Genomic DNA, 23713 nt, shown 5'->3' with positions numbered 1-23713 from the left:
TTAGAGAGAAGAAAAAAAGTATTTAAAAATCCATCTTCTAATATATTATAAAAAATATGGTTTGTGAATAGTTTATTATTATTTACTACTTTTATTTAACTCTCTTATTTTCAAACACCTTCCAATCTTCTATATATACCAAATTATGCTTATGCAAAAAAGGTGTCAGCTTTCTTATATAGGTTATATAGGCATAGTATATTATATATAGGCATATTGCATAGCTTATATAGGGTTGTATGGGCATCTTTATTTTCCAAGGAATAAATTTTTATTTCCAGGTGACAATACCACCTTTAGGTAAAGTCCATCCCTTTTGTAAGAGAGTGATATTGTTTTTGTTATACGCCATTAAAAAAATGCAAGTCAGGTAAATTTTTTCCACCATCACTTGCCATTTAATCTCTGCCTAAAACTGAACCTGAGTGTTACTAATGAAATTGAAGTACACAGTCCTCTGAATATGTAACAGTCCTTCTTTACACCCAAATGCAAGGTAGTTGAAAACCTTCCATGCATATGAAATGAATTTTGGTACTGCTCCACAATAGTGATATTACAGGCTTATCATTTTAATTGACTTTTTGACTTCTAAAAATATTCCTACAATCCTGCCTTACATTATAGTTTAATAACAGCTTAACACACATCCATGAAATATTCATTCCTGTTACATTCAAATTTTAAAATATCTGATGAAGAGTCTGGTTAATAGATAAAGCAGAATCCCTGGAATATTAAAAGTACTTGGGTCTGTGCATGGTTCTGAACTAGAATGAAAGCAATTATTATACTGTAGATCACAGATTTTATTTTTTAATGCATAAAACTGCCCCTTCAACAAAACACTATGAAAATGAAAGGCACTTTTGTCTCACAGTCGTTGTCATCAAGCCTTTTACATGTATGCTACCTGCAGATGGAACCACTGGTATCCAGGCTGCTTTTGCAATGTGTGCCTCACAACTGCGATGCTGAGGCAGGTGTCACAAAGCTCCGTGCTTTGAAAGGTATTTCAATGAAGAAATCAGTAATTTGCTGCATTTATGGGCTTCTGTAAATTCAGTGGCCTCAAAACTAAGCATTTGGCTAGCTCTCCTTTATTTGACCCTGACCCACCCCTCTGTTGTGAGTACCACTAGGTAACCAGCTTACCTTTAAAATGTGATACATGCATGAATCATGATGTGATTTTAGTACTTAGTTTCCCATCAATTTTTAAATTAATTATCTGGAAGCAAGCAGCGGTTAATTTTGGCCATAGACTTTTTGATTAGAAGCTCTGACCCCTTTTGCCTTTTTGGCATCATCTATACAATACCAATGACATGCAGGATGACCCTTGACACCTGATTCAACAAGAAGTAACTCCGAGACAGATCTTTCATATTCAGCAGTCCTTTTGTCCCAACAGGACAGACACTTGGCCACTTCCCTCCCTTAAGAACAACCACCTCAAGTCGATTAAGTCAACCACGCTTGATTCGCCCTGTGCCACATTCCAGCTCCCAAACTTATTTCCAGTAAAAATGTCCATCCTCCCATTTGAGCCGATACTTCTGTTTTACAAACTTTACACTATAGCATCGTCCCATATGTTTGTGCTGCACACAAGGAGGTTTCTTTAGAAAGCGCTGATGCTAATTATAAATTTAATTTGCATTTTAATTAGAACGGTAGCAAATTAAAAGCGTGGCAGCTGGAGAATTTTGAACGCTTTGCAGAGATTTGGTGTCAGTATCTCCCTGCTTCTGACTTCACTGTCTTTTCATTTTTCTCCCTCACTATCTTTCATTCACACAAACATATTGGCATTTTTTTCTCTCCTCATTTCTTTTTTGGGGGATCTTTTTAAAATTTTCTCTGCCCCCCCACCTCCAAGGATCAAGTTATAAATTATTTCTTTTTTGTACTGATTAACAGTACACTCTTGTCTTGTGCCAGTACTTGGTGTACTATGGTGATAGAGCAGCTTTTAAGTGGGCTTTTGTGGGCCCCTTTAGTACTGTCCTATTTTCTTATTCATATCTGCCATTTATTTACAGGTAAGAATGTAATACATTTTTTCCCTTTGTATAATTTGTAATATTGGACTCCTGGCCTTTATTTACTCCAAACTTTAGCCCAGGCAATTGCTTCTTTAAAACACCTGAAAACTTTGTCCCAGGTCACTAGCACCTTAATAAAATATTCTGCATGCATTTTGCTTCTCTCTCTATTGACTCAGAAATTGCAGTGTTCAGTGGTGTACCTTTGGGCAAAAGGCAAGAGCTGTCAGCCTGTGAGCCTGTGGGCGCCAACATATTCCAGTCACTGTTTCTCAGAGCTGTCTTTCACTTGTGATACGAGCATGTCTGTTTTTAGCACTCACGTGAGCACATTTAGTCAGTTCTGTCGTTTTCCCTATGTTGTGTCTCCATGGTCATTTTCATTCCTTCTGTTCGCTTCCCCCACAGTGTCCTTGCTCAATAATTTTCATTAATTGATTGACAGCTCTGATAGACCCAACTAACCTCGATCTCACTCTCATGTCTGTTTTTAAATCAGCACTTGTATGTCCAATGACCTTGTCGCCTCATCAGCGATCAGAAAATGAGCATGCAGATATGGTGGACGCTGATTAGTGGAATAAGGAAGAGATCTCATTTCTGGCTTACATCCATAACAAGCAATGACAATGAAATTTGACCATTTTGCATTTTTGAAAGACTCTAAAAATAAAGAATATAAGCAATAAATAGATTGCATGGAAACTTCACTATCACACACTAGAATCAGTACAAAAGAAAGATATTCTCCCAAAGAGTATTATTCCAAATAGGGTGTAACATTTAAGGTGTAGTGTATAGCCCACAACAGCATAGCAAACCCAAGATCTTTTCAACTGAATGAACTGATGTGGAAGACTATAATTAGAGATTTCAAATGCACAATATAAGTTTAAGAAGATATTTCATCTTAGAATTGCATGAACTATGTAGTTATACAAAAATGATTTCTCCTTTGACTTTAAAAAATGTGTTATCTTTATTATCTAATAAATATTTCAGGTCTTAAATATATTATAATTTAAATGGTAAATGAATAAACCTTACCTTCATGTTGGTACCTTAAAAAGCATTTCTTAATTCGTTTATATCCCAAACAATTTTATTACTAATTATAGGGAAGAAGAAGAAGAAGAAGAAGAAGAAGAACAAGAACAAGAACAAGAACAAGAACAAGAACAAGAAGAACAAGAAGAACAAGAACAAGAACAAGAAGAACAAGAACAAGAACAAGAAGAACAAGAACAAGAAGAAGAACAAGAAGAGGAAGGAGGAGAAGAAGAACAAGAAGAAGAAGGAGGAGGAAGAGGAAGAGGAGGAGGAGGAGTAATGAAGAATACTTTTTAAGATTATTTCTTAAAAGATGTGTTTTAGTTTGTTTGGATTCTCTAACTGCATTAGGGAGGAGTAGGGTTGAGTCTAGATTTGTGACTTTATAAGTCAGGTGCATTCCTGGTGTAGAAACTCTCTCCAATGATTTAGATAATCGAACTCATTCAAAACTTATCATTTCAGCACGTTCTCTAGGACACTGAAAGAAATTAAGTGATTTCTCCAAGATCACACAACCTCTGTATGACAAAGGCAATATAGGAACAGGGTTCTTAGGATGTTAGTTTTAGAGACAAAAGGTTCCTTAACTGTCATTCTTCCAACCAATTCATTTTATAAATAAGTGAAGCCCAGAGAAGTGTAGTGCCTTGCCTGCAGTCACAAAGTGTACTTACTAGCCAGTAAGGAGAAAAGGTGGAATTTCACCTGAACTCCTCTATCTCAAAACTGGGTGCTATTTCAACTATATTCCTGACTCTAGCAAGCATTCTATATATGACATCATACTTCCTTTTAACTGAAGTTTTACTTAAGCAAACTTGTTTTATTCTGAATTATATAAACTTATAAAACTAGAATTTATTTCTTGCTGGGGTTCCTAATTTTTATGTGTGTCACGGACCCCTTTGGTAGTCTGATAAATACCTTCTAAGAATAATATTTATTGCCTACATTCATCATTAAATGAGTTGCTACATTTCAAGTTGAGATTTGTAAAAATAAGGTGCATTTTTCCCCATCCAATTTCACACACACCCTGAAATCTTTGTTTATAGAATCAAACATAAGAATACTCAGGGTTGTTTTGAAGCTCAAGTGAGATAATGGATTTAAAGCACTTTGCAAACATCAAAACATTATATAAATGCCTATTACTATTATATAAGTATTATTATTTAAATTTCTATTAAATAAATGTGTTATTATATAATATCTATTATTATCATTGCTATTACTCCAGAATTGGTGATGGCTTCATTCCCTGAGCCTTCGACTGCAGACCTGCTGAGCCCATCCAGTGTTTATAGAGTATAGGAGTGTGCTGCTAAATGTTTAACAACTCGGCTCTGTAGAAATTGTACATTTAATAGACATTATTAACACTTTCTCAAATTTAGACAATCAACAAAACAGTAAATCAAGCCCTGATGTGTGTGAATTGCCAATTTCTGAGGTACACTTACAACACCACCACCAATAACGATGATACAACCATTAGCATCGTTACAGCTAATTTTCCTTCTGGGTCTCCACACATGATATCTGAGCATCCTCATGACAATGGCTTCTCATTGGCTTAGTCTTTGGTAAACAGCTGTCTTAAAAGAAGGAAGACAAACTCAGGGCACCATCAATCAATTTGTGTTAATGTTTCTCCACAAATGATGAAAAATACTAAAGTACCGACAGAGAATGAACATATCGTTGTGGTCAACATTATAAATATGAATTAATAAATAAATAAATAAAAATAAATAAAATTATAAATAAATAAATGAGTGAACAAGAAAATTAAATAAATAAATAAATGAAATAGATCTGGTAGTAAATGCAGCTCTATGAGGAATCTGCATCTAGCAGGGCTTGTCTCTGCATTCTTGATGATGCTTGCCTTTATCTGTTTTTCTGTGTCCTCCATGCCCTCCTTGTCTTTCTCCATTTGCTCCATGAGAGGTATAGGAAGACTGCCAGGTCCTCTTCTTCTTTTTCCACTAAAGCCTCCTTGATTTATTGCTCAGCCTCCCAGAGTCACCTCTGTCTCCATTTCAGGCTCCTCTGAATATAGTCCATGAGGCCACCACTCCCTCCCCTCAAACCCCTAGGGCCACCTCTGCCACAATCATCACCAGGAAGTGGAAAGGATGCTAGAGGAAATCCCTCAGGCTTAGGGGCCTGACACTGATTGCACTTTTGCATGCAAAATTCCAGTTTCTAGAGCCTGGATTAGGACACTGCCAATCCCCTGCTCTGTGCCAGACATTTCCTCTTCCTGAGGGGTTTCCTCAGGATTCCCCAGATCCTGTTGGTGGAAAATCTCCCCTGTCTCCTTCTCTGCACCCCCATTCTACCCATAGGACCCCTTAGCCCTTCAGGACCTCTTTGGAGAGTGGGAACCATCCCTTCTGCCTTCTCGGGGAAGGCATGCTGTTCATGGTTTGTTCCAAGCAAAAGAAACTTTGTGTTTGCTACCTTGGAAGTCTCTCCTATCAAACCATTCTACTGGAGCCTTTGCAGTAGATCTTATGTGGGCCATCACAGGATACTGTGGCATCTCCTTTTGGTTTTCCAGTTTCCTTGTCTAAGTAAATGTCTATCATCAACTGCCTAGTCCTTTTGTTCATCTTGACAATCCCACACAGTTTGAAAAAAGTCTGCCGGTTCATCAACAGTTACATTTTCCTTGAGTCCCTCTACACAAATTGCACTGTTTTCTGGGTCTTCATCTGGATCTACAGGTGGGCCTAAGTCAAGGTCTGGTCCTTCCTTCTACCAGGCTTATTGAAGCCACCTCACTCTTCAGCCCCCCTACCACCATGTCTTCCTCCTCCTCCTCCTCCACATGTCTCTACTCATGCCTCCACTATCAAATGTACCTCTTCCCCTGCCCCAGTTATCAGGGCCACTCATGCTCTGGTTTTCTCCAGGTCCAAAAAAGCTTCCAGAATCCTGCCCATATATACCTATGTGACTGAGGTAGTCCTGCCAATATGTAGTCTACTGCCCGCAGCTGCTGTTCTGTTGGCTACATTGATTTAGAGCCTGTCTGTAGGGTCCAGTTGGGGGGGTGGATAATTTTAAGTGGGGGGCTGCTGCCCCTAGCTGCTCTGGTGAACATAGTTACTCTACACTCCATAGCTGCTCTGCTGCCATTGGCATTCTGCTGGGAGTAACTGCTCTGATCGTAACTAATCAGCTGGGTAGAACAATACCCAACTGGAGGATAGGATGGAGGCGTGGTGACTGATTGTCTGGGGTAGCTGCCTGGCACCTGTGGGTAGCTGTGGTTTCTCTTTCCATATCCTATGCTAGGTTTGGCTATAGCCTGTGATAAAATATGGAGGCTGACTAGACTCAGGAGACTTGCTGCCATCCTGGGTTCTTGTGGACATAGTGGTTGCTACATGCTGCTCATAGATTGGGTAAGCAGGCTGGGTGCCTTATGCAGTCTATGCTCTGTGTGATGGCTGAATGGTTGTAACTGTAGCGGCGGAGGTATTGTAGGCCCCTGTAGCATATCCTTGAACAGGCTGACTGTTAAACCTGAGGTGCACTTGGTATAGTATAACCTGTTGGAAGCTATCCATTAGAGGTTGCACATACAGTCCTCTCATATTTTGCAGTTGTCTGAGCCTGTAAATAGCCAACATTAGTAGGCTGCCCGTAGGCTCCATAATTACTGCCCATATGCCTGGATGGTCTATGGATATCTATGAGTTGGTCGGGATGCATAAATACCATAGCTCTGATGGACTTCAGGTACTATAGTACCAGGATGCCATTTTTTCTCCCTCCTCCTACAACTAAAATTTAATAACGTTTTCTCCCAAGCAAGTTAGAGCTGGATTGAATATACCTCTAAGAACACCTGATTTCATGATATGAAACTTACATTTCCTCTCTATTTGAACTACTAACAAACTAATTTTCTATTTTAATGCTACAAAATTCTGAAGGAAAAAAAGGAACAAAAGTCAATTTGGTTTGATTTAATGAAATTCCTGAAGAGGAAAGATTTGTGTAAAAACACTCTCAATTTGTGCTCACAATGTTAAAGGAGAGGCTCACTTGAGGAACACTGTTGTAATGGAAAGAGAAGGGCAAAGAAGAGAAAGAATAAGCATTTATATAGTACCTACTATGTGCCAGGTATTGTGCACTTTATTATGCACACTTTACAAATATTATCTCATTGATCCTCACAATAACCATACAAGATAAGTGCTAATGTCGTAGTTAAGAAAACTGAGGCAGACTGAAGTTAAGTGATTTGCTCAGGGTCACACAGCTGATAAGTAGCCAAAGTCAGATTTGAATTCAAGTCTTCTTGACTCTAGGCCCAATACTTTATCCACTGTGTCACCTAGCTGCCATGGTTTTATGAAGTCGCTTAGGAAGATTGTGGAATTCAAAGAGTGCTCATAATCTGTCATTAATTACAAACATAAAATGCATCTCAAATTGAAGAAGAAAAAGGAATAACTGGGAGTTCCCACTGTAGAAACATTTTCTTTTGTATGTAAGAAACCATTGCACCTATTGGAAGTGGTTTGCAAATATCATTTTACTCTGCCAGAAACTGAGTTCATTTCAAAAACATGTATTATATCTTTAATGTAAACTTAAAAATACATTTATACCTTCCATCTGTAATTCTCACTTATATGAAAATCAAATATTATTCCCAGAACAGCATGGCTATTTGAAATGTAATACTATATAAGACTGTCATTTTGGAAAAGTTAGCGAACATATTACCTTCAAAGTCTAATTGTTAGAAACTATAGCCAATGGTGTAAAATAAGGTTTTTCTTACCCTATTTAAATCATAGCATTGCTAGCCACTTAGGAAATAGAGATATTAGAGTCTGTATACATGGTTTGATTAGTAAAAAGAATTTCCATCATCGAAACTCCACAATCAGAAATCGTCAACTCCAATACACTGACTCAGAAAGTTCAGTTGCCTGGAGAACTTGGATGTTACATGACTTTCCTAGGGTCACACAGCTGGTATACATCAGTGACAAGACTTGAACAAACATCTTCCTCACATCAAGACCCTCTATCTACTGGTCTCACAAGCTAAAATAGTAAATAAAAGTTTCAATTTCCATAACTTCATGTGAGCCACACTTTAAACAATCTAAGCCAAAACCCCAATATTTGGGGGTTAAGCTACATACGTAAATTAAATGGATTTGTTTTTACACACTTTCACTGGAATGTTGAAATGGACAATATAGCTTCCCAAATGTTAAATTTTTCTCTTGCTATTTTGGAAGGGTTTAGTTTTTCTTCAAGTAAGATTTTTTTTTCTTTTTGCAGCTGTACAAAACACTTTCATTAACCCAGGAATGGATTATTTGGAGTGCTAATTAATTGATTCTTCAAAATGCCAATTGACACACTCCCAGGGAAAACCTGATCTAAGCAACTATGTTAATCAAGCTATTGTACGTATGGTTCTGTCTGAATATCAGACCATCTGAAATGAGGAGAACTTTGCCATTACGAGCCTGGACCTCTCATGGGCAGCTAATTAATATGAGCAGAATATGACAGTTGTACTTGTACGTTCACTGTACTGCCTGACAATAACTCTATAAAATTACATTTCAGCTAAAGAATGGAAACAGTGTTAAATACCATTATTTGCCTTCCTTTGATGTCTGAGAGTCATTATGAAAGCAATTACAGCAGTTTCTCTGTCTGTATGTCTACAGGGTATTTATCTGTATCTGTCTGAGTCCTTTGCCAGGTGGAGAATATATGGCATATTAAAGACAAGGGAATTCAGCCTCAATTATCAGGATATGAACAGAGGAAGAAACAAAATCAGAGTTCTGCATATGATCCTGCTAGAAAACAGTAATTTATTATTAAAGCCAGGCAATCTGGGAAAAACTTGTAGACTCTTTTTATTTATTTAAATTAAAAAATTCTCCAAGTTCACAGGGCTCATGATTCTAGGGTGAGATTAATTAAAATCAATAGGGAAATGGGGAAACATGGAATTAAAAAGAAAACAACTCAGAGGAGTAAAAGGAAAAAAAATATTTTGCTTTTTAATGTGTTTATTCTTCCCTTCAATCCATGATTTGCTAGCAAACTTATAGAGCCCATTTTTTTCAGGTAAATTAGCAGTGGCATGCCTCACACTTGGCTTGTAACATTCAGAAAAATGTCTAGTTCTGGCTCACTTTCTGGACTTATTCTACTAGTAATGGATTAGGGCACAGTTCATGTGCTTAGATGTTTATCTGTTGAAATTCATTGCTAAAAGTTAGATTCGTTTTTAACTTCAAGGGAGACTCCTAATAAATAATCCAGATCAATTCAGTTCAATTCAATTCACTTCAACACATATTATTTAAGTATTTTTTATCTGCCAAGGTATCGAGCTAGATGCATTCCAAGGAGAGAGGATATTAAGACTTAGAGCAAGAACAAGCATAGTTTGCTGGGGTAGAGGGAAGGAGGTTGGGGGGGGGGGGGTTAGAACAACGGAGATTTCACATTTATAATGTATCATGTTCAACCTATATTTTAAATATGTGTATATTATACATGCACATAATCTCCAGTTCATCCTAGCTGTGATCGGTGCCTGAACTTTGCAACTCTCCTTGTTGAAAAGGATTAAATGGTGAGATATCAGACTGTCAAGAGAGTCTGAAGCCTGGACCCAATGCCAAGGGCTTTGAGCTATGCCTGCAGCACAGGGATGAGAACAGCTGTTCTTGAACTCAACCCCAGCCCAGGCCAACAGCTCAGAGCCTAGAGTAGAGACCCAGTGTGTATCTCCTAGAGCAGATCTTTGGCTCAGTTCTTCACCCAGGAAAGCAGATTCAGAGTGGCCTTCTAGAGGATCCTGAATTACATTATCAAAATTCAAAGTTCCCAGTTAGGCCAGCTAAGCTGTCTTGCCCAGAGCAGATCACTAAAAGATTGCTAAAGAAAATAAAGACTTTTTAAAAAAAAGATACTATAAGGCCAGTGATGCCCAAGACACAAATCCAAAACAGAACTCCAAAATACCTATGAGAAAATCACCCCCTGCCAAAATTCAGGCTTTCTCACATCAAAAATAACTGATCTAGAAAGTAGATCAAGCAAAAACTGCTTCACAAGATTTGTACTACTTGAAAGTCATAACTTTTTTATAGCTAATATTTATTTGTTCATTTGTTCATTCATTCATTTATTTTTGGAGGCAATCAGGGTTAAGTGACTTGCTCAGGGGTCACACAGCTAGTAAGTGTGTAAGGCTGGATTTGAATTCAGGTCCTTCTGACCCAGAGCTGACATTCTATTCACTGCACTACCAAGCTGCCCCTGAAAGCCATAACTTTAAAAAGATCTAGATATGTTATTTCAAGAAATCATAAGAGGAAACTGTGCAGATCTCTTAGAAAAAGTGGACAAAGTGAAATTTCAGAGAGTCATCTCCTAAAAGAATCGTTAAAATGAAATCTCTTAAGAACGTTATGGACAAAGCCCAGAACTTCTAGGTAAAAGACAAATACTGCAAGCATCTGTATAGAAAGTGTACCTATGCTAAGGAGACATAGTCAAGATCACATGAGATTTAGTGGCTACTGCCATAAAGAGGAAGAGAACACGGAATATGATCTTCCAAAAGGCAAGAGATATTGACTTACAACCAACAATAATTTTTCCCATAAAAATGAATATAATCCTATAAGGATTTTGCAGAATAGACCTTTTATGAAAAAGATGACTCCCAAGATTCCTGAGGAAAAGAGTAGAGTTGCATAGAAATTTTGAAATATAAACTTGATAGTAAAGAGAAATACAAAAAGATGAATGCAGCCAGATCATAAGATAATCATACTTGTAAATTTAATAAAGATGAAGCATTTGCATTCTAACGGGTTAGAGGGACAGGGATGATATAAAATTCCCTAAGGACTATGACATGACCAGAGGTCATAGGGAAGTTAGGAAGGGGCAGCTAGGTGGCACAGTGAGTAGAGCACAGGCCCGGGAGTCAGGAGGACCTGAGTTCAAATCTGGCCTCAGACACTTGACACATTTACTAGTTGTGTGACCTTGGGCAAGTCACTTAACCCCAATTGCCCTGGCTTCCCCCCTCCAAAAAAAAATAGAGGGGAGTTTGGAAGTCAAGAAGACAGAGTAAAAAGAAGCAATGCAGCTTCTCCAAACAAATCTATAAAATATACCTGATTTAATCTTGAAGTAGAATTCCAGAAAAAAGTCATAGGTTGTCTTTCGTACAGCCTAGTTTGGCATAGGCCAGGTCAGCATAGGGAGAGAGAGAGATCTCTGGGGACAGAATCAGGGCAGGAATACTTGGTAGGGGAAGCATTCTAGTACTCAAGGAGAGGCTGTCCATTAACACAAAAGGAGCTTGCAGACCTGTACTGGGATACTTCCAGACTGATACCAGGACACTGCAATGGAGACATGGGCCAATTGGCAATTTTGTGGCCCACCACCCAATCCTGAATTGCAGATCCAGGATGAAGTGAGAAGGCAACCTAAACAGTGGCCTTGATTTTTCCAGGTAAAGAGGCCATGAATAATGTACCAAGCTCAAAGCAGTGTCTCAGTTTCAGCATCCAGCCCAGCCTATAGAGGGATACCTAAGGCCACTTTGAACAGAGCTTTCCTGTTGGCTTATAGGTGCGGAACTCAGAGCTTTCACAGACACAAATCCAAAGCCCAAGCTCACACCAGTGGGATGGCAGTTAGACTGTCCTGGATCAAATGGGAACACATAAGGTCTTCAAGTTCCAAGCATGTCTCTGAGATCCTGGAAAGTGACTTTTTCTATGTTTTATCCTAAAATGACAAAGGAAAAGGAGATTAAAAAAGGAAATGAAGAAAGGGGAAAGAATGTGGGACAACTCATATCACATCATCTCAGGGCATAAATAAAAGTTTATAAAATGGTAAAGTGTGGAGGGGTGAGTGGGAACCCTTGAACTTCACTTTGAATTGATGTAGAGTGAAGTGAACAGAACCAGAAGAATGCGTATATTATAACAACATTATAGAAATAAATATTTTTGATTGACTAAAGAACTCTGATCAATGCAATGAACAATCATTATTTTTAGAGGACCAATGTTTTATAATGTTACCCATCTCATGATAGATAATGAACTAGACATAAAAAATGAGATAATCATTTCAAAGCATCTTCACTGTCTGAAAGTGTTTTTGCTCAACAGCATATTTGTTGCAGGGGTTTTGTTTTTTTCTTTTGCCAGGTTATTTTTTAAAGGGGGAGAGGAGAAGGAGGGAGGGAGAGCAGATACTTGTCAATAGAAAAAAAATTTAAGAGAGAATTAGATATCTTTCAGACTTCCTTATTGCTATTAAAGGCACTACCACCCAAAGTCTCGGTTTCACAATCTTACTACTATCCTAAACTCCTCAGTCTTCCTTATACTACTTATCCAATCAGTTATCAAATCTTGCCATTAGCACCTCAAAAATGTCTCTTACATCTGATGCCTTCTGTCCACTCACACTGCTCTCACACCTTCATTCAAGCCTTCATCACCTCTCAACTAGATTATTGCAACAACATCCTCCATCATCTTTCCCCATTTCAGTCCAACCTAAAACAAATGCCAAAACAATTTTCTTCAAATCAGATCTGACCATGTGACTCCCATATTCCATGAATTCCAAAGGCTTCCTCTTGTCTCTAATACAGGATATAAATCTGACAATTTAGCTTTTAAAGGCCTTCACAATAGGCCACAGTCTACCATTTTAGCCATTCTAGCCTCATTGAACATTACTCTCCCTCTCACATTCTGCAATCCAGCCAAATGGTCCTTCTCTACGGTCCTCATATGTGACTCCTCATTTCCTTTCCTCATTCCTTTGCAATGGCCTTCCCCTGTTCCTGGAATGTACTCTCACTTTACCTACCTCAAAGAATCTTTCTCTCCCTTTAAGATTCAGGACAAGCACTAGCTTCTGTTTGAGTCATTTCCTGATCTCCCCACCTGCTGGCATCCTTCCTTCAAAGCTGCTTTATACATGTCTAATTTGTATATATTTGCATTTATTAATGTTTTATTTATGCAATATATATATACACATATATACATATATATGTGTTATCTTCCATTAGAATGTAAGCTCAATACAGGTAGAGATTGTTTCATTGCTTGCACTTTTATTACCAGTGCCTAATACAGTACCTGGCAAATATAGGGGGTTAATTAATGTTTATTGAACATTTCTTTATAGAGAGTCATTTTCTGAAGCAAGAGGTCTTTCACTTTTCTGTTCTATGAATCGCTTCAATATCTGAAAATAATTTATGGATCACCTACTTCACTTACTTCTGCTTACAACCAAATGAGTGAGTGGAGAGAGCTGAAAAGATTATAATGCTTCAGTATTTTGTTGGATTTTTCACTGAGATTTTTAAAGAAAAAAAACTTTTGTTCCTGTAATAAAAATTAGAGGCAATAAGTCTTAATAGCAAACATTTATAGAGCACTTTAACCTTTGCAAAATGCTTTATAAATATGATCTTATTTCATCCTCACAATAACCCTAGTGCTATTTTCCTCATTTTATACATGAAGAAACGAAAACAACCAAAGTTAAGTGACTTGTCCTGAGTCACACAGCTGATTGTCTAAGGCTGAATTTGAGCTCATGTCTTTCTTACTCCAGGGCCAGTGTTCTATACATGTGTCACTGAGGTGCTTTGTGAATAGACAGTGGGCCTTGACAGGAGGATTTGAATTTAAATCTTCTCTCTGACATGTATTGGCCATGGGATCCTGGGTAAGTCATTTAACCATTCAATGACTCAGACAATTCCTTCTGAATAAAAATTTCAGAAGAGTTGCAGGTAAATATTTTTAAAATAGAAAGTTTCCTTGTACAAGTTCCCCACACAAATGGAACACAACTTAAGACTGAATACACACACACACATATGTATATAAAAGTATTACATATATACATATATTTGGGCAGTTAGGTGGCACAGTGGATAGTGCAGGGTCTGGAGTCAGGAAAACTCATCTTCCTGGATTCAAATCTGGCGTCAGACACTTATTAACTGTGTGACCCTGGGTAAGTCACTTAACCCTGTTTGCCTCAGTTTCCTCATCTGTAAAATGAGCTGGAGAAAGAAATGGAGAAGTAAACTACTCCAATATCTTTGTCAAGAAAACCCCAAAAGGTATCACGAAGAGTTAGACACAATTAAAAAATGACTAAACAACAAACACATATGTTCATCAAAGAACATACATACATGCCTATATATATGTATATATATATATATATGCATGTTTATATTTTGTCTGGATAATTGGGCAACTCTGAGTCTCTAGAGAGCATTGTAGATAGAGTTGACCTCAGTGTCTGGAAGTTCTGGGTTCAAGTTGTATCTCTAACACTTGCTCTCTGTGTGACCCTGGGGAGTCATTTAACCTCTCAATGCTCCAGGCAACTCTCTTAAGGCTATAAACCACCAAGAAGGTAATGATGAAAATAATAATGATGATGACAAAGATAATGATAATAATAAATAACAACAACAAGCATTTATACAGTACTTTTTAGTTTATAAAATACTTTATATATGGAGCCCCTATATGTTATAAAAAAAATCGATATAGGTATCTATTTTTTTTTCTCTAAAATCCAGGACAATTTAGTTCCATGGCTTCACATTGTACTTTTCTCCTGCTGTTTAAGGAGCTTAGTTATACAATTTTATGGAAAGTAAAAAAAGCCCAAAGCTTCTGGATTAAAGGAGAAGTATTTTCTTTCCCTTATCATTGAGCTGAGACCAGCTTCTGTGCTCTACCATACACTGTGAAAGATCCCCACTAGTCATTTTATTTCCCTTTATATCCATGCCTTTTATAGTACACACTTGCTCACAGTGTAATAAATAGTAGCTTTTTCTTTATTTGGAGGCAAAACTATTCATCAAAGTACAAACATCAAATAAAGAGGACTTAAGAGAGCAAGAAATTCCAAAAGGCAGATAATGTCAGGCAACTGTTAGGTATGGAGGAAGGGGGAAATAGAAAGTGGATAAATTCACCATGCGCAAGCAACAGCAGGACGTAGGCACAATCAGGCCCAAGTTTTGTCTACGCAGATCATTCACTGAGCAGATCAAATGAGAAAGGAAGGGTTCTACCTGTGGTAGCTAGGTGGCACAAGGTATTAAATACTGGGCTTGGAGTCATAAAGGCCCGAGTTCAAATCAGTATTTGGAACTTACTAGCTGTATAACCCTACGGCACATCACTTAACCTCTGACTGCCTCAATTTCTTCAATTGTGAATAGCCCCTACTTCAAAGGGTTGTTGTACAGATCAAATGGGATATTTTCAAAGTACTTAACACAGTGCCTGGCACATAGTAAGCCCTTAATAAATGTATGTTCCCTTCCTTCTTCCCCACTTCCAGTTCTGCATAGTAATAGTCAATCTATCCTTCACTTTTTTATGTGTATTTGTAAGATGTTTCCCCTCTCCAAAGAGTGCTTCCACATCCCCAGTATTCCATGCTCTTGTGTGGATCTGAAGGCCCTTCAACCTCAAATTTTTGCTGATAAAACTACCTCTACCAGTATCCCATGTGTCTATTAACATGGCTACATATATATAGTATGTCCCAAAAAGTCCTACAGCAATTTAACCTAATAAAGCTTAAAATCTGAGGGCAACCTTGTACAACCTATGAAATAGCTGCTTTTAATATTTCAATTTTACAGATGAGGAAATTGATGCTTAGAGAGAGATTCAGTGATTTGCCTGGAGTCACATAGCTTCTACAGGTCTGAAGTGGGATTTGAACTTCCTCACTCCAAGTCCAGCATTCTATCCACTGTGCTAAGCATCTCTCTTCACTGATGGAATCCAGTAAAAAAAACAAACAAAAAAACAAAAACAAAACAAATAAAACCACCTCCAGTGTGTGTGTGTGTGTGTGTGTGTGTGTGTGCACTGCACACACACATGCACTTACAGGACATTTGGAAAAATATCAATTCAATGGGAAAAGTGACAGATTTACAATCAGAGGAACTGGGTTAGAACTCCAGATGTCATCACTAGTAATGTGATTGGAAGTAAGTACCTTAACCTTTCTAGGCATCAGTTTCCTTATCTATAAAAGAAGGTTGCTCAACTAACTCATGTATAAGGTCCAATGAAGCTCAAAATCTCTTTATATAATTTTTTTTCATGATAAGATATGAAGTGCCTTTCTTCGAGAAGTTTAGGAGAGGTAAGATGCTCTTAAAAGCAGAAGAAAGTGGGGAAGAAGTTAACATCACTTTTTTTCCAAAACAGACATATTCCAACATCTGTTAATTGATTTTTCTAAAGGTTTAATATACTATCAAGACAAATAGCAAATTCACATAATCTTAATAGTGTTTTTAAATAATTCTTATTTTATTATCCTACCTAACTTAGACAAAATATTTTAAGCTCACTCAAATCCACAGAAAACTGGGGATTTGATTCATTGTATGAATTAGGCAGTAACAACATAACTAGTGAGAAATATATACTTATTTTATTCTTCTGAGAGGATGATTAATAAAGGTTTAAAAGCCTTTTTAGTTTTATAAAATTAATTCAGTGTTTAATTATATGAGATTAAAAATTCACCACACATTACACTGTAATTGGTATAGATGGGGCCAGAGGTTACAACCCCTGTACAAGATCACCTTTTGTGCTTTTACAATATCTAATAACAGAGCCATTTTAAATTATAAACGCTGATACCATTTAACAAGTTTCTTTCCTGTTTTAATTTTAGCCGAGTCATCTTCGATCGGGAACTCACTGGTGTTCCTGAGGTCATAATTCTGAACAATGAATTGAACTGAGACAGAAGTGACTATAAAACCCATGCACTGGACTTTGCTAGATTACAGTAAAAGCACTATCTGAACCAAAGTGGCTGGCTGGATGCTTATATGTAATTAATTTAGGGCAGCTCTACAGCTTGCTGGATAAAATATAATTTTCTCACTCAGAGGACTCATTACTTTAGGGAATACCAAGGCAGAGTAGAGATTTTCTAGAGACGAGGCATTCTCAAAGAAGCCTAGAAAAATTTAGGTTCCATTGGTAAAAGGTTTTATTGATCCTCCTGAGTGTCTCTAGAACTATCAGGGATCATTATTTCTGGGGTATGAATTGTGTCACGATCTAGGAAGTTATAAGCATTTGATCTACAATGCCTTGAACCTCCTTTGAGTTGGGAAAGACAGAATCAGTCGTGTTAATAGATACATAACTTTACCCATGAGACAACATTCCTTCTGTAGATTATGTGACTTCATGATTCTTAATAAAAATTCAGAGCAAAGGCTTTTGGAACTATGAAGGATATTATATTTAGATCTTAAGCATAGTATTCTAGCAGAAATTCATGAATATGCAATATGGTTCTGGGTGTGGAATCAGAGAAGTTGGTCTTGATTCCTGGCTCTGCTGCTTATTAACTTTTAATCAGGCAAGAAACTTCAGTTCTCTAAGTCTGTTTCTTCATCTTTAACGTGAAAACACTGAACTAAGTAACCCTTCAGATTCAGTTCTATGATCTTACGAAATGTAGTCCATATGAGCTCTGAGGCATCCCTTTCTCCCCAATTCCCACACCCACTGATTAGCTGGGTTGGGAAAGCTTGGCTACAAATCCATCCCAAGATTCTACTTGAAGGGTAAAGGATAGATTATCTAATGCCATTGGCTTAAGTTACCACCAATATGCTTCCCCTGAAGATTATAAATTGGCAATCACTTAGTCAGATTTATGTAGCATTTGGAAAGGGGCATTTACTAAGGTAGTAAAATAAGACTTGATATAGAACACCATCCCAATTTTAGTGACACACTCTCCCTCAAGTACATAGAGCACATTTGACAAAAATGTTAACAAACAGCTTCTAAATGCTGCAAGCCCTTCACTCCCATTTGTGGGAGGCTCATGAAGTTGTCTTTATACATGGTGTAGTTTCTTTTCTGGGCTTCATGTACAGTTATGAAGCTAGTGTGGCTTTGGTCCCCAACATAGACAATGCCACCAATTAATACTAGGATGCCATTTAGGACACATCCTACAGATTCTTTGAGGCTGGAAGGTCCTTCTCCAGTCAAAAGCAAGAGAGAGGAAGGAGGCCTGGACAAGACTGAAGTTGAGGCCTCTCTTTCCTCCACAGCTGGTTCCTTCTCAGAGGGTTCACCTAGAGCTCCAAGTTCACTCTAGTTTCTCAAATTGCAACTATTCTGACTGGGTCCACTACAAATTTACATGACATAACCTTAACTGGGCCCTCAGAGCTGCTAGGCAATACTTCTACAATAACTCACTATTCTATCACCACAAGACTCTTCCAAAACTTTTCATCCCATCTCAAACCTCTGAGGGGAGACTCCCTCTCTCTTCCCAACCTTCTTAGCTGAGAACCTTGCTTCATATTTTACTGAAAAAATTGAGGTCATTCGCCAAGAATTCCTGCTTCTCCCCTTCTCATCTTGTATCACTCAGATGCCTTCTGTCACTATCTCCTCCTTCATTGATTTCCCAAGACAAATATTTGCTCCTTCTCCTTGTTTTGGCAAACTCCTCTGCCTTCATATGTGGTTCCATTCCACCCCATCTACACTGACTAATGACCCCTTTTTTTATCCCTGTTCTCTCACTTATTTTCAATCTCCTATTGGTTCACTTCCCTAAAGACTACAAACATGCCCATGTCTCCCCATCCTCAAAAAACTCTCTCTTAATACTTTCATTCTGCTATTGTGTCAAATTTTCCCTACCTTTTGTAACAAAACTCCCTGAGAAAACAGTTGTCTATATATGTCTCCACTTCCTCTCCTCTCACTCTCTTCTTGACTCTCTACAGTCTGGCTTCTGATCTCATCATTCAACCAAAACCACTCTCTCTAAAGTTACCAGTAATCTCTCATCAAACCCATTGGCTTTTTCCTCAGTTCTTATTCATCTTGACCTCTCTGCATCCTTTGACACTATTGATGAATACTTCTTTCTAGGTTCCTGAGACTATTCTCTTCTGATTCTCCTCCTACCTGTCTCCAACTAACCTTAGCTCCTTCTTTTACTTTACTGCTGCATCTTCATCCAGATGACTCCTACTGAGGGTGTCCCACAGGGCTCTGTCTCAGGTCTTCCTCTCTTTTCTTTCTGTACTGGTTCTCTTAGTGATCTCATCAGCTCCCTTTGATTCAATTATTATCCTTTTACTGGAAGAGGGAGTCACTCATGAGAACTCCCTATGACAATGAAATCCCAGGTCTCTATCCAAAAATAAAACAAAACAAAAATATAATATTATAAGATATGGTAGACTATAAAGTAATAACCAATAAAAATAAACATCTTGGAACTTATATATCTAAATCAGGACTGCTTTTCAAATTAGTTAATCTGAGAGCCTATTGACTTACTTAAAAAATGTCACTATTATTCAAAAGATCCTTAAATTACTTTTGTTATTTTTAGAACTGGCAAATGAGTTTTAAAGTTCTGGCATACTGAATGAAAAAAAAAAGTGAATTGATGACTTAGGTTGAAAATTAGGAAAACAGGAGCTAATCTGAAAAAAGATGAGAAAATAGAAGTCTAAAATCATGATATAACCAAACTATTAAAGGAATTCCAAACTACAGCAAAATTAGAAGTGGGTATGAGATAAGTATAATTAAAAACAATTTTTCAGGAATATAGTGCAAAGCAAGATAGTCTGAGGAGTAAGGTCCCCTCTGGGGAAAAATATGAAGAAATAGAAACAAAACTGAAATAACAAATTTTAAGAAGTTATAAATGAAAACTATAAGTAAACCGTTAAACTGAAAGATGTAAGGGAACTAAATAGAAAAAATAGAACATCATCAGAGGTGAGTCTGTGATTTAACTCAACCAGAAATATAACTGTCAAGCTCCAGAGGTAAAAATTCAAAGAGAAAATATAGATTGAACTCATAGCAAGGAACTTCACTTGAGGGCCCCCGTTTTGGAGAATTTTGCACTGTCTGTGACAAGATATAGAAACACCACAAGAGCTCCCCTATGGCTATTCAAAAAGATTGACTTAGTCATCCACACAGGAAAAAATACAAATTGTAGCTCTTTTACATACACTCCAGATGATGATGTGTGCTTGGAAGAACAGCTTCCCTTCTTTGTAGAGGTGATAGACTATGTAGTCAGAATATGGTATAGACAGTCACATTTACTTGTACTGGTTAACTTTCCTGAACTGTTTTTCTTTCTTTTTTATTCTGTGTTTCCAGGATCGCATTCTAGGTAGGGATGTGGGAAATATTTATATGCAAATGAAGGTGATATAAAAACCTAAATACAGCAATAAAATATTTAAGTATCTTTCTAGCATAATATTGTTTTGCTTACTATTGAATCACCAATGGAATGACAATCCTCAGGGTTAAAGTCCTCTAGAGTGAGTGGGAAAGTAATAGTAGAAGCTCATGTGCCTATTGTTGTACCTATGACAGTACAGGTGTGTCTATCTCTTGATGGTTTTCAGAATAGGTAAGCAGGTATCACTCACTCGCATGGGCAGGATTTGTAATATATACAGAAATGTTTTCTTTTTCAACTCTGCAAAGTAATTCTCTTGCATCTTATACAAAGCTGAAATTGAATCTCTGAAATAGTTTCAATTGGGATGGAAATCTAATCTGAACATGCTGATTTCAAATTGAAATATAAGAACAAGATTCTCCAAGAATGCTGGCACTTCCAGGTCTTACTCCAAAAAGAGTGTATATTTTTTAAAAGTCTAATTACATATACAACTCATAAAGAGAACAAATTTAAAATATGGTTGTTTGATTCTATAAAATTATGACATTTCAGACAATAATTTTTTAAAATTTCCCTAGATTCAGCCCTGGTTCTACCATGGCAACTAAAAATAAAGTATCAGAAGTATGATATAATGGGAAAAAAACCTCAAGTGGCTTAACCTTGCTTTTACTTTTCTCATCTGTAATGACAAAGGTGTTGGAATTTAGGAATGTACTAATAAATGTTTAACAACCACCTCTCATTTTAAAAATGTGTAAGCACATATTTTTATGTATAATGTGCATTATTATTATTATTTTAGTCACTATTTTCTTAAGTCTAGCTGATCGGTAGTTGGTTGTTGTCCTTTATACTTGAAGAGGACCAATATGACATCACTATATTGGGGTGAGAATACAGTGTGCCTGACTGTGGCTGATCAGACCAATATGACTCAGAAGGCTCTACCACAGGTTAAACACAAATAGTCTGTATTAACATTTAGAAGTAGAATGTCTCTAAATTTGCACATCTCACATTTCTTTTGAGCTGAATTCTGCTTTGTTCACAGAGCATAGTGCCTTCTTTGATGTGGGCACACTATGCTGGGCAGTGTTGTGCAATCAATTCCAAAGTTCTTCAGAGAGACCTTGAGAGTGTCCTTTTATGGCTTCTGACCACCGTGCATGAATTCACCATAAAATAGTCTTTTAGGCAAATATATGTTTGGTATTCAAACAGCATGACCAGCCCATCCATCAGAGTTGTGCTCTCTGCAGTAGTGTATGAATGCTTGGCAGTTCAACTTGGGAAAGTACCTCAGTATTTGGTAGCTTATTTTGCCAGATGATCTTCAAAATCTTCCTAAGACAATTCAAATGGAAGTGTTCAGTTTCCTGAAAGGTATTGGTGTACTGTCCAGGTTTCATAGGCAAAAGACAATGAGGTCAAAACAATGGCTCTGAAGTCCTTCAGTTTGGTAGGTAGCCTAATACCTCTTTCCTCCCACACTCTTCTTCGGATCCTCCCAAGCATTGAGCTAGCTCTTCCAATGTGTGCACCAACCTCATCATCTATGTATACATCCTTGGAAAGTATACTATCAAGGTAAGTGAAATTAACCATGGCATTAAAAATTTCTCCATTTGGGGTAACCTATGGGGTAACCAGCAGTAGCTGGTCGAGAATCTCTGTCTTCTTGGTATTAATTTTCAGGCCAAAATTAGCACAAGTGGCAGAGAATCAATCCATATTCTGTCACATCTCAGCCTCAGAGACTACACCAAGTATACAGTTATCTGCAAACAAAAAGCTGCACACCAACTCTCTCTCAATTTTAGTCTTGGTTTGTAGCCTTTTCAAGTTAAATAATTTACCTGAAGTAACTGACCTTGATGTCAGTTTCATCCTTGCTGAAGGTATCTGACAGCATCACTGAAAACATCATGCTAGAAAGCATGGGAGGAAGCACACAGCCCTACTTCACTCCATTGGTGACTGGGAAAGCACAAGTGCATCATCCATTTTCCAGAACCATGCAAGCATACGGTCATGAAATTAGCATACAAAATGAATGAACTTCTCTAGGCAAGCAAATTTTGACATAATTTTCCATAAGACTTGTAACAACAACCACACTGGTATACCCCGGATGGCTGCTAGTGCGGGTTCTTTTATCTGCTTTACTGTTTCAGGGGTCAACAATCTTTCTTTTTTAATCACATAAAATACAAACACAGGAAATATATAAGAGAGAAATAAAGACTAAAAGACAGGACTTTACTGCCTGAATCAAAGCTTTACATCCACCACTGCATCGAGAGAGCCTTTACCTCTGAGGAGTTGGGGAGCTCTGAATATACAGCCACTCAGAGTCTTCACCAGGGAATCACAACATCTTTCTCATAAGCGAGCCCCCAAAGCAAAAGCTCACCTCTCAGAATATATACTCTTTAGGCTCACTGCCTAATTAGAAATTAACAAAAAATGTGGAAGCCTTCCTTCAAGCAAGCTTCCCCTAAGCAAGCTTCCCTTAATGGGCTCCATATGAGGCCTATTAACGGGCAGGGAAGACTTTACTCCCCATTAACCTTACAGACGTCACAACTGAAAGTATCAAAGGCCTTGGTCAGATTGATGAATGTTGTGTACAGACCTCTATTCTGCTCCTGGCATTTCTCCTGGCATTGTTGGGCAGCAAACACCATACTGACCATTCCTCGGCCCTTTCTGAAACCACACTAGATTTCAGGTAGATGATCATTTTCCAAGTGAAGGATCAGTCTATGAAGGATTCTGCCAAAAATCTTGCCAGCAGTAACTAAGAGAAAGACCCCCTTGTGATTATCACAGGACAATCTATTTCCTTTATCTTTATGGAGATGGACAATGGAGGTGTCCTTGAACGCCCGAGGGACAACGTCTTCTTGCCATATAACCCAGAAGATTTCAGTTAGCTTTTGTATGAGCAGTGGACCCCCTGCCTTGTAGATCTCACCTCAAATAAAATCATTACCTGTCACTTTGCCACACAAGAGGAGCCTAATGTCATTCAAAACCTCTTTATTAGTTGGAAGTTTGGCCAGAGAGGGATTGACTTTGGCCTGAGTTATATGGTCAGTGGCTTCAGCCTTGCTTGATGATAGTATGTTGAGAACACTATGGAAGTATTCAACTTATCTCTTCTAAGCTTCACTTGCACTTTACTTTTGATGGAGTTAAATATTACCTTTGTAGAGATAGATAAACTATCCTATTAGTAAATTCTGTGG

The 23713-nt window shown here is 37.7% G+C and overlaps 1 pseudogene; it reads right to left on the bottom strand.

Annotated features, from left to right (window-relative positions):
• Positions 1-4954: 4954 nt before the first annotated feature.
• On the bottom strand, positions 4955-22386 carry LOC118829628 (annotated as a pseudogene).
• Between the last annotated feature and the right edge of the window lie 1327 nt (positions 22387-23713).

This window comes from Trichosurus vulpecula, chromosome 8 (assembly GCF_011100635.1).
Source record: "Trichosurus vulpecula isolate mTriVul1 chromosome 8, mTriVul1.pri, whole genome shotgun sequence".
Classification (NCBI taxonomy): domain Eukaryota; kingdom Metazoa; phylum Chordata; class Mammalia; order Diprotodontia; family Phalangeridae; genus Trichosurus; species Trichosurus vulpecula.
Note: the sequence above shows the minus strand (reverse complement) of the source record. Positions and strands in the feature narration are given on the sequence as shown.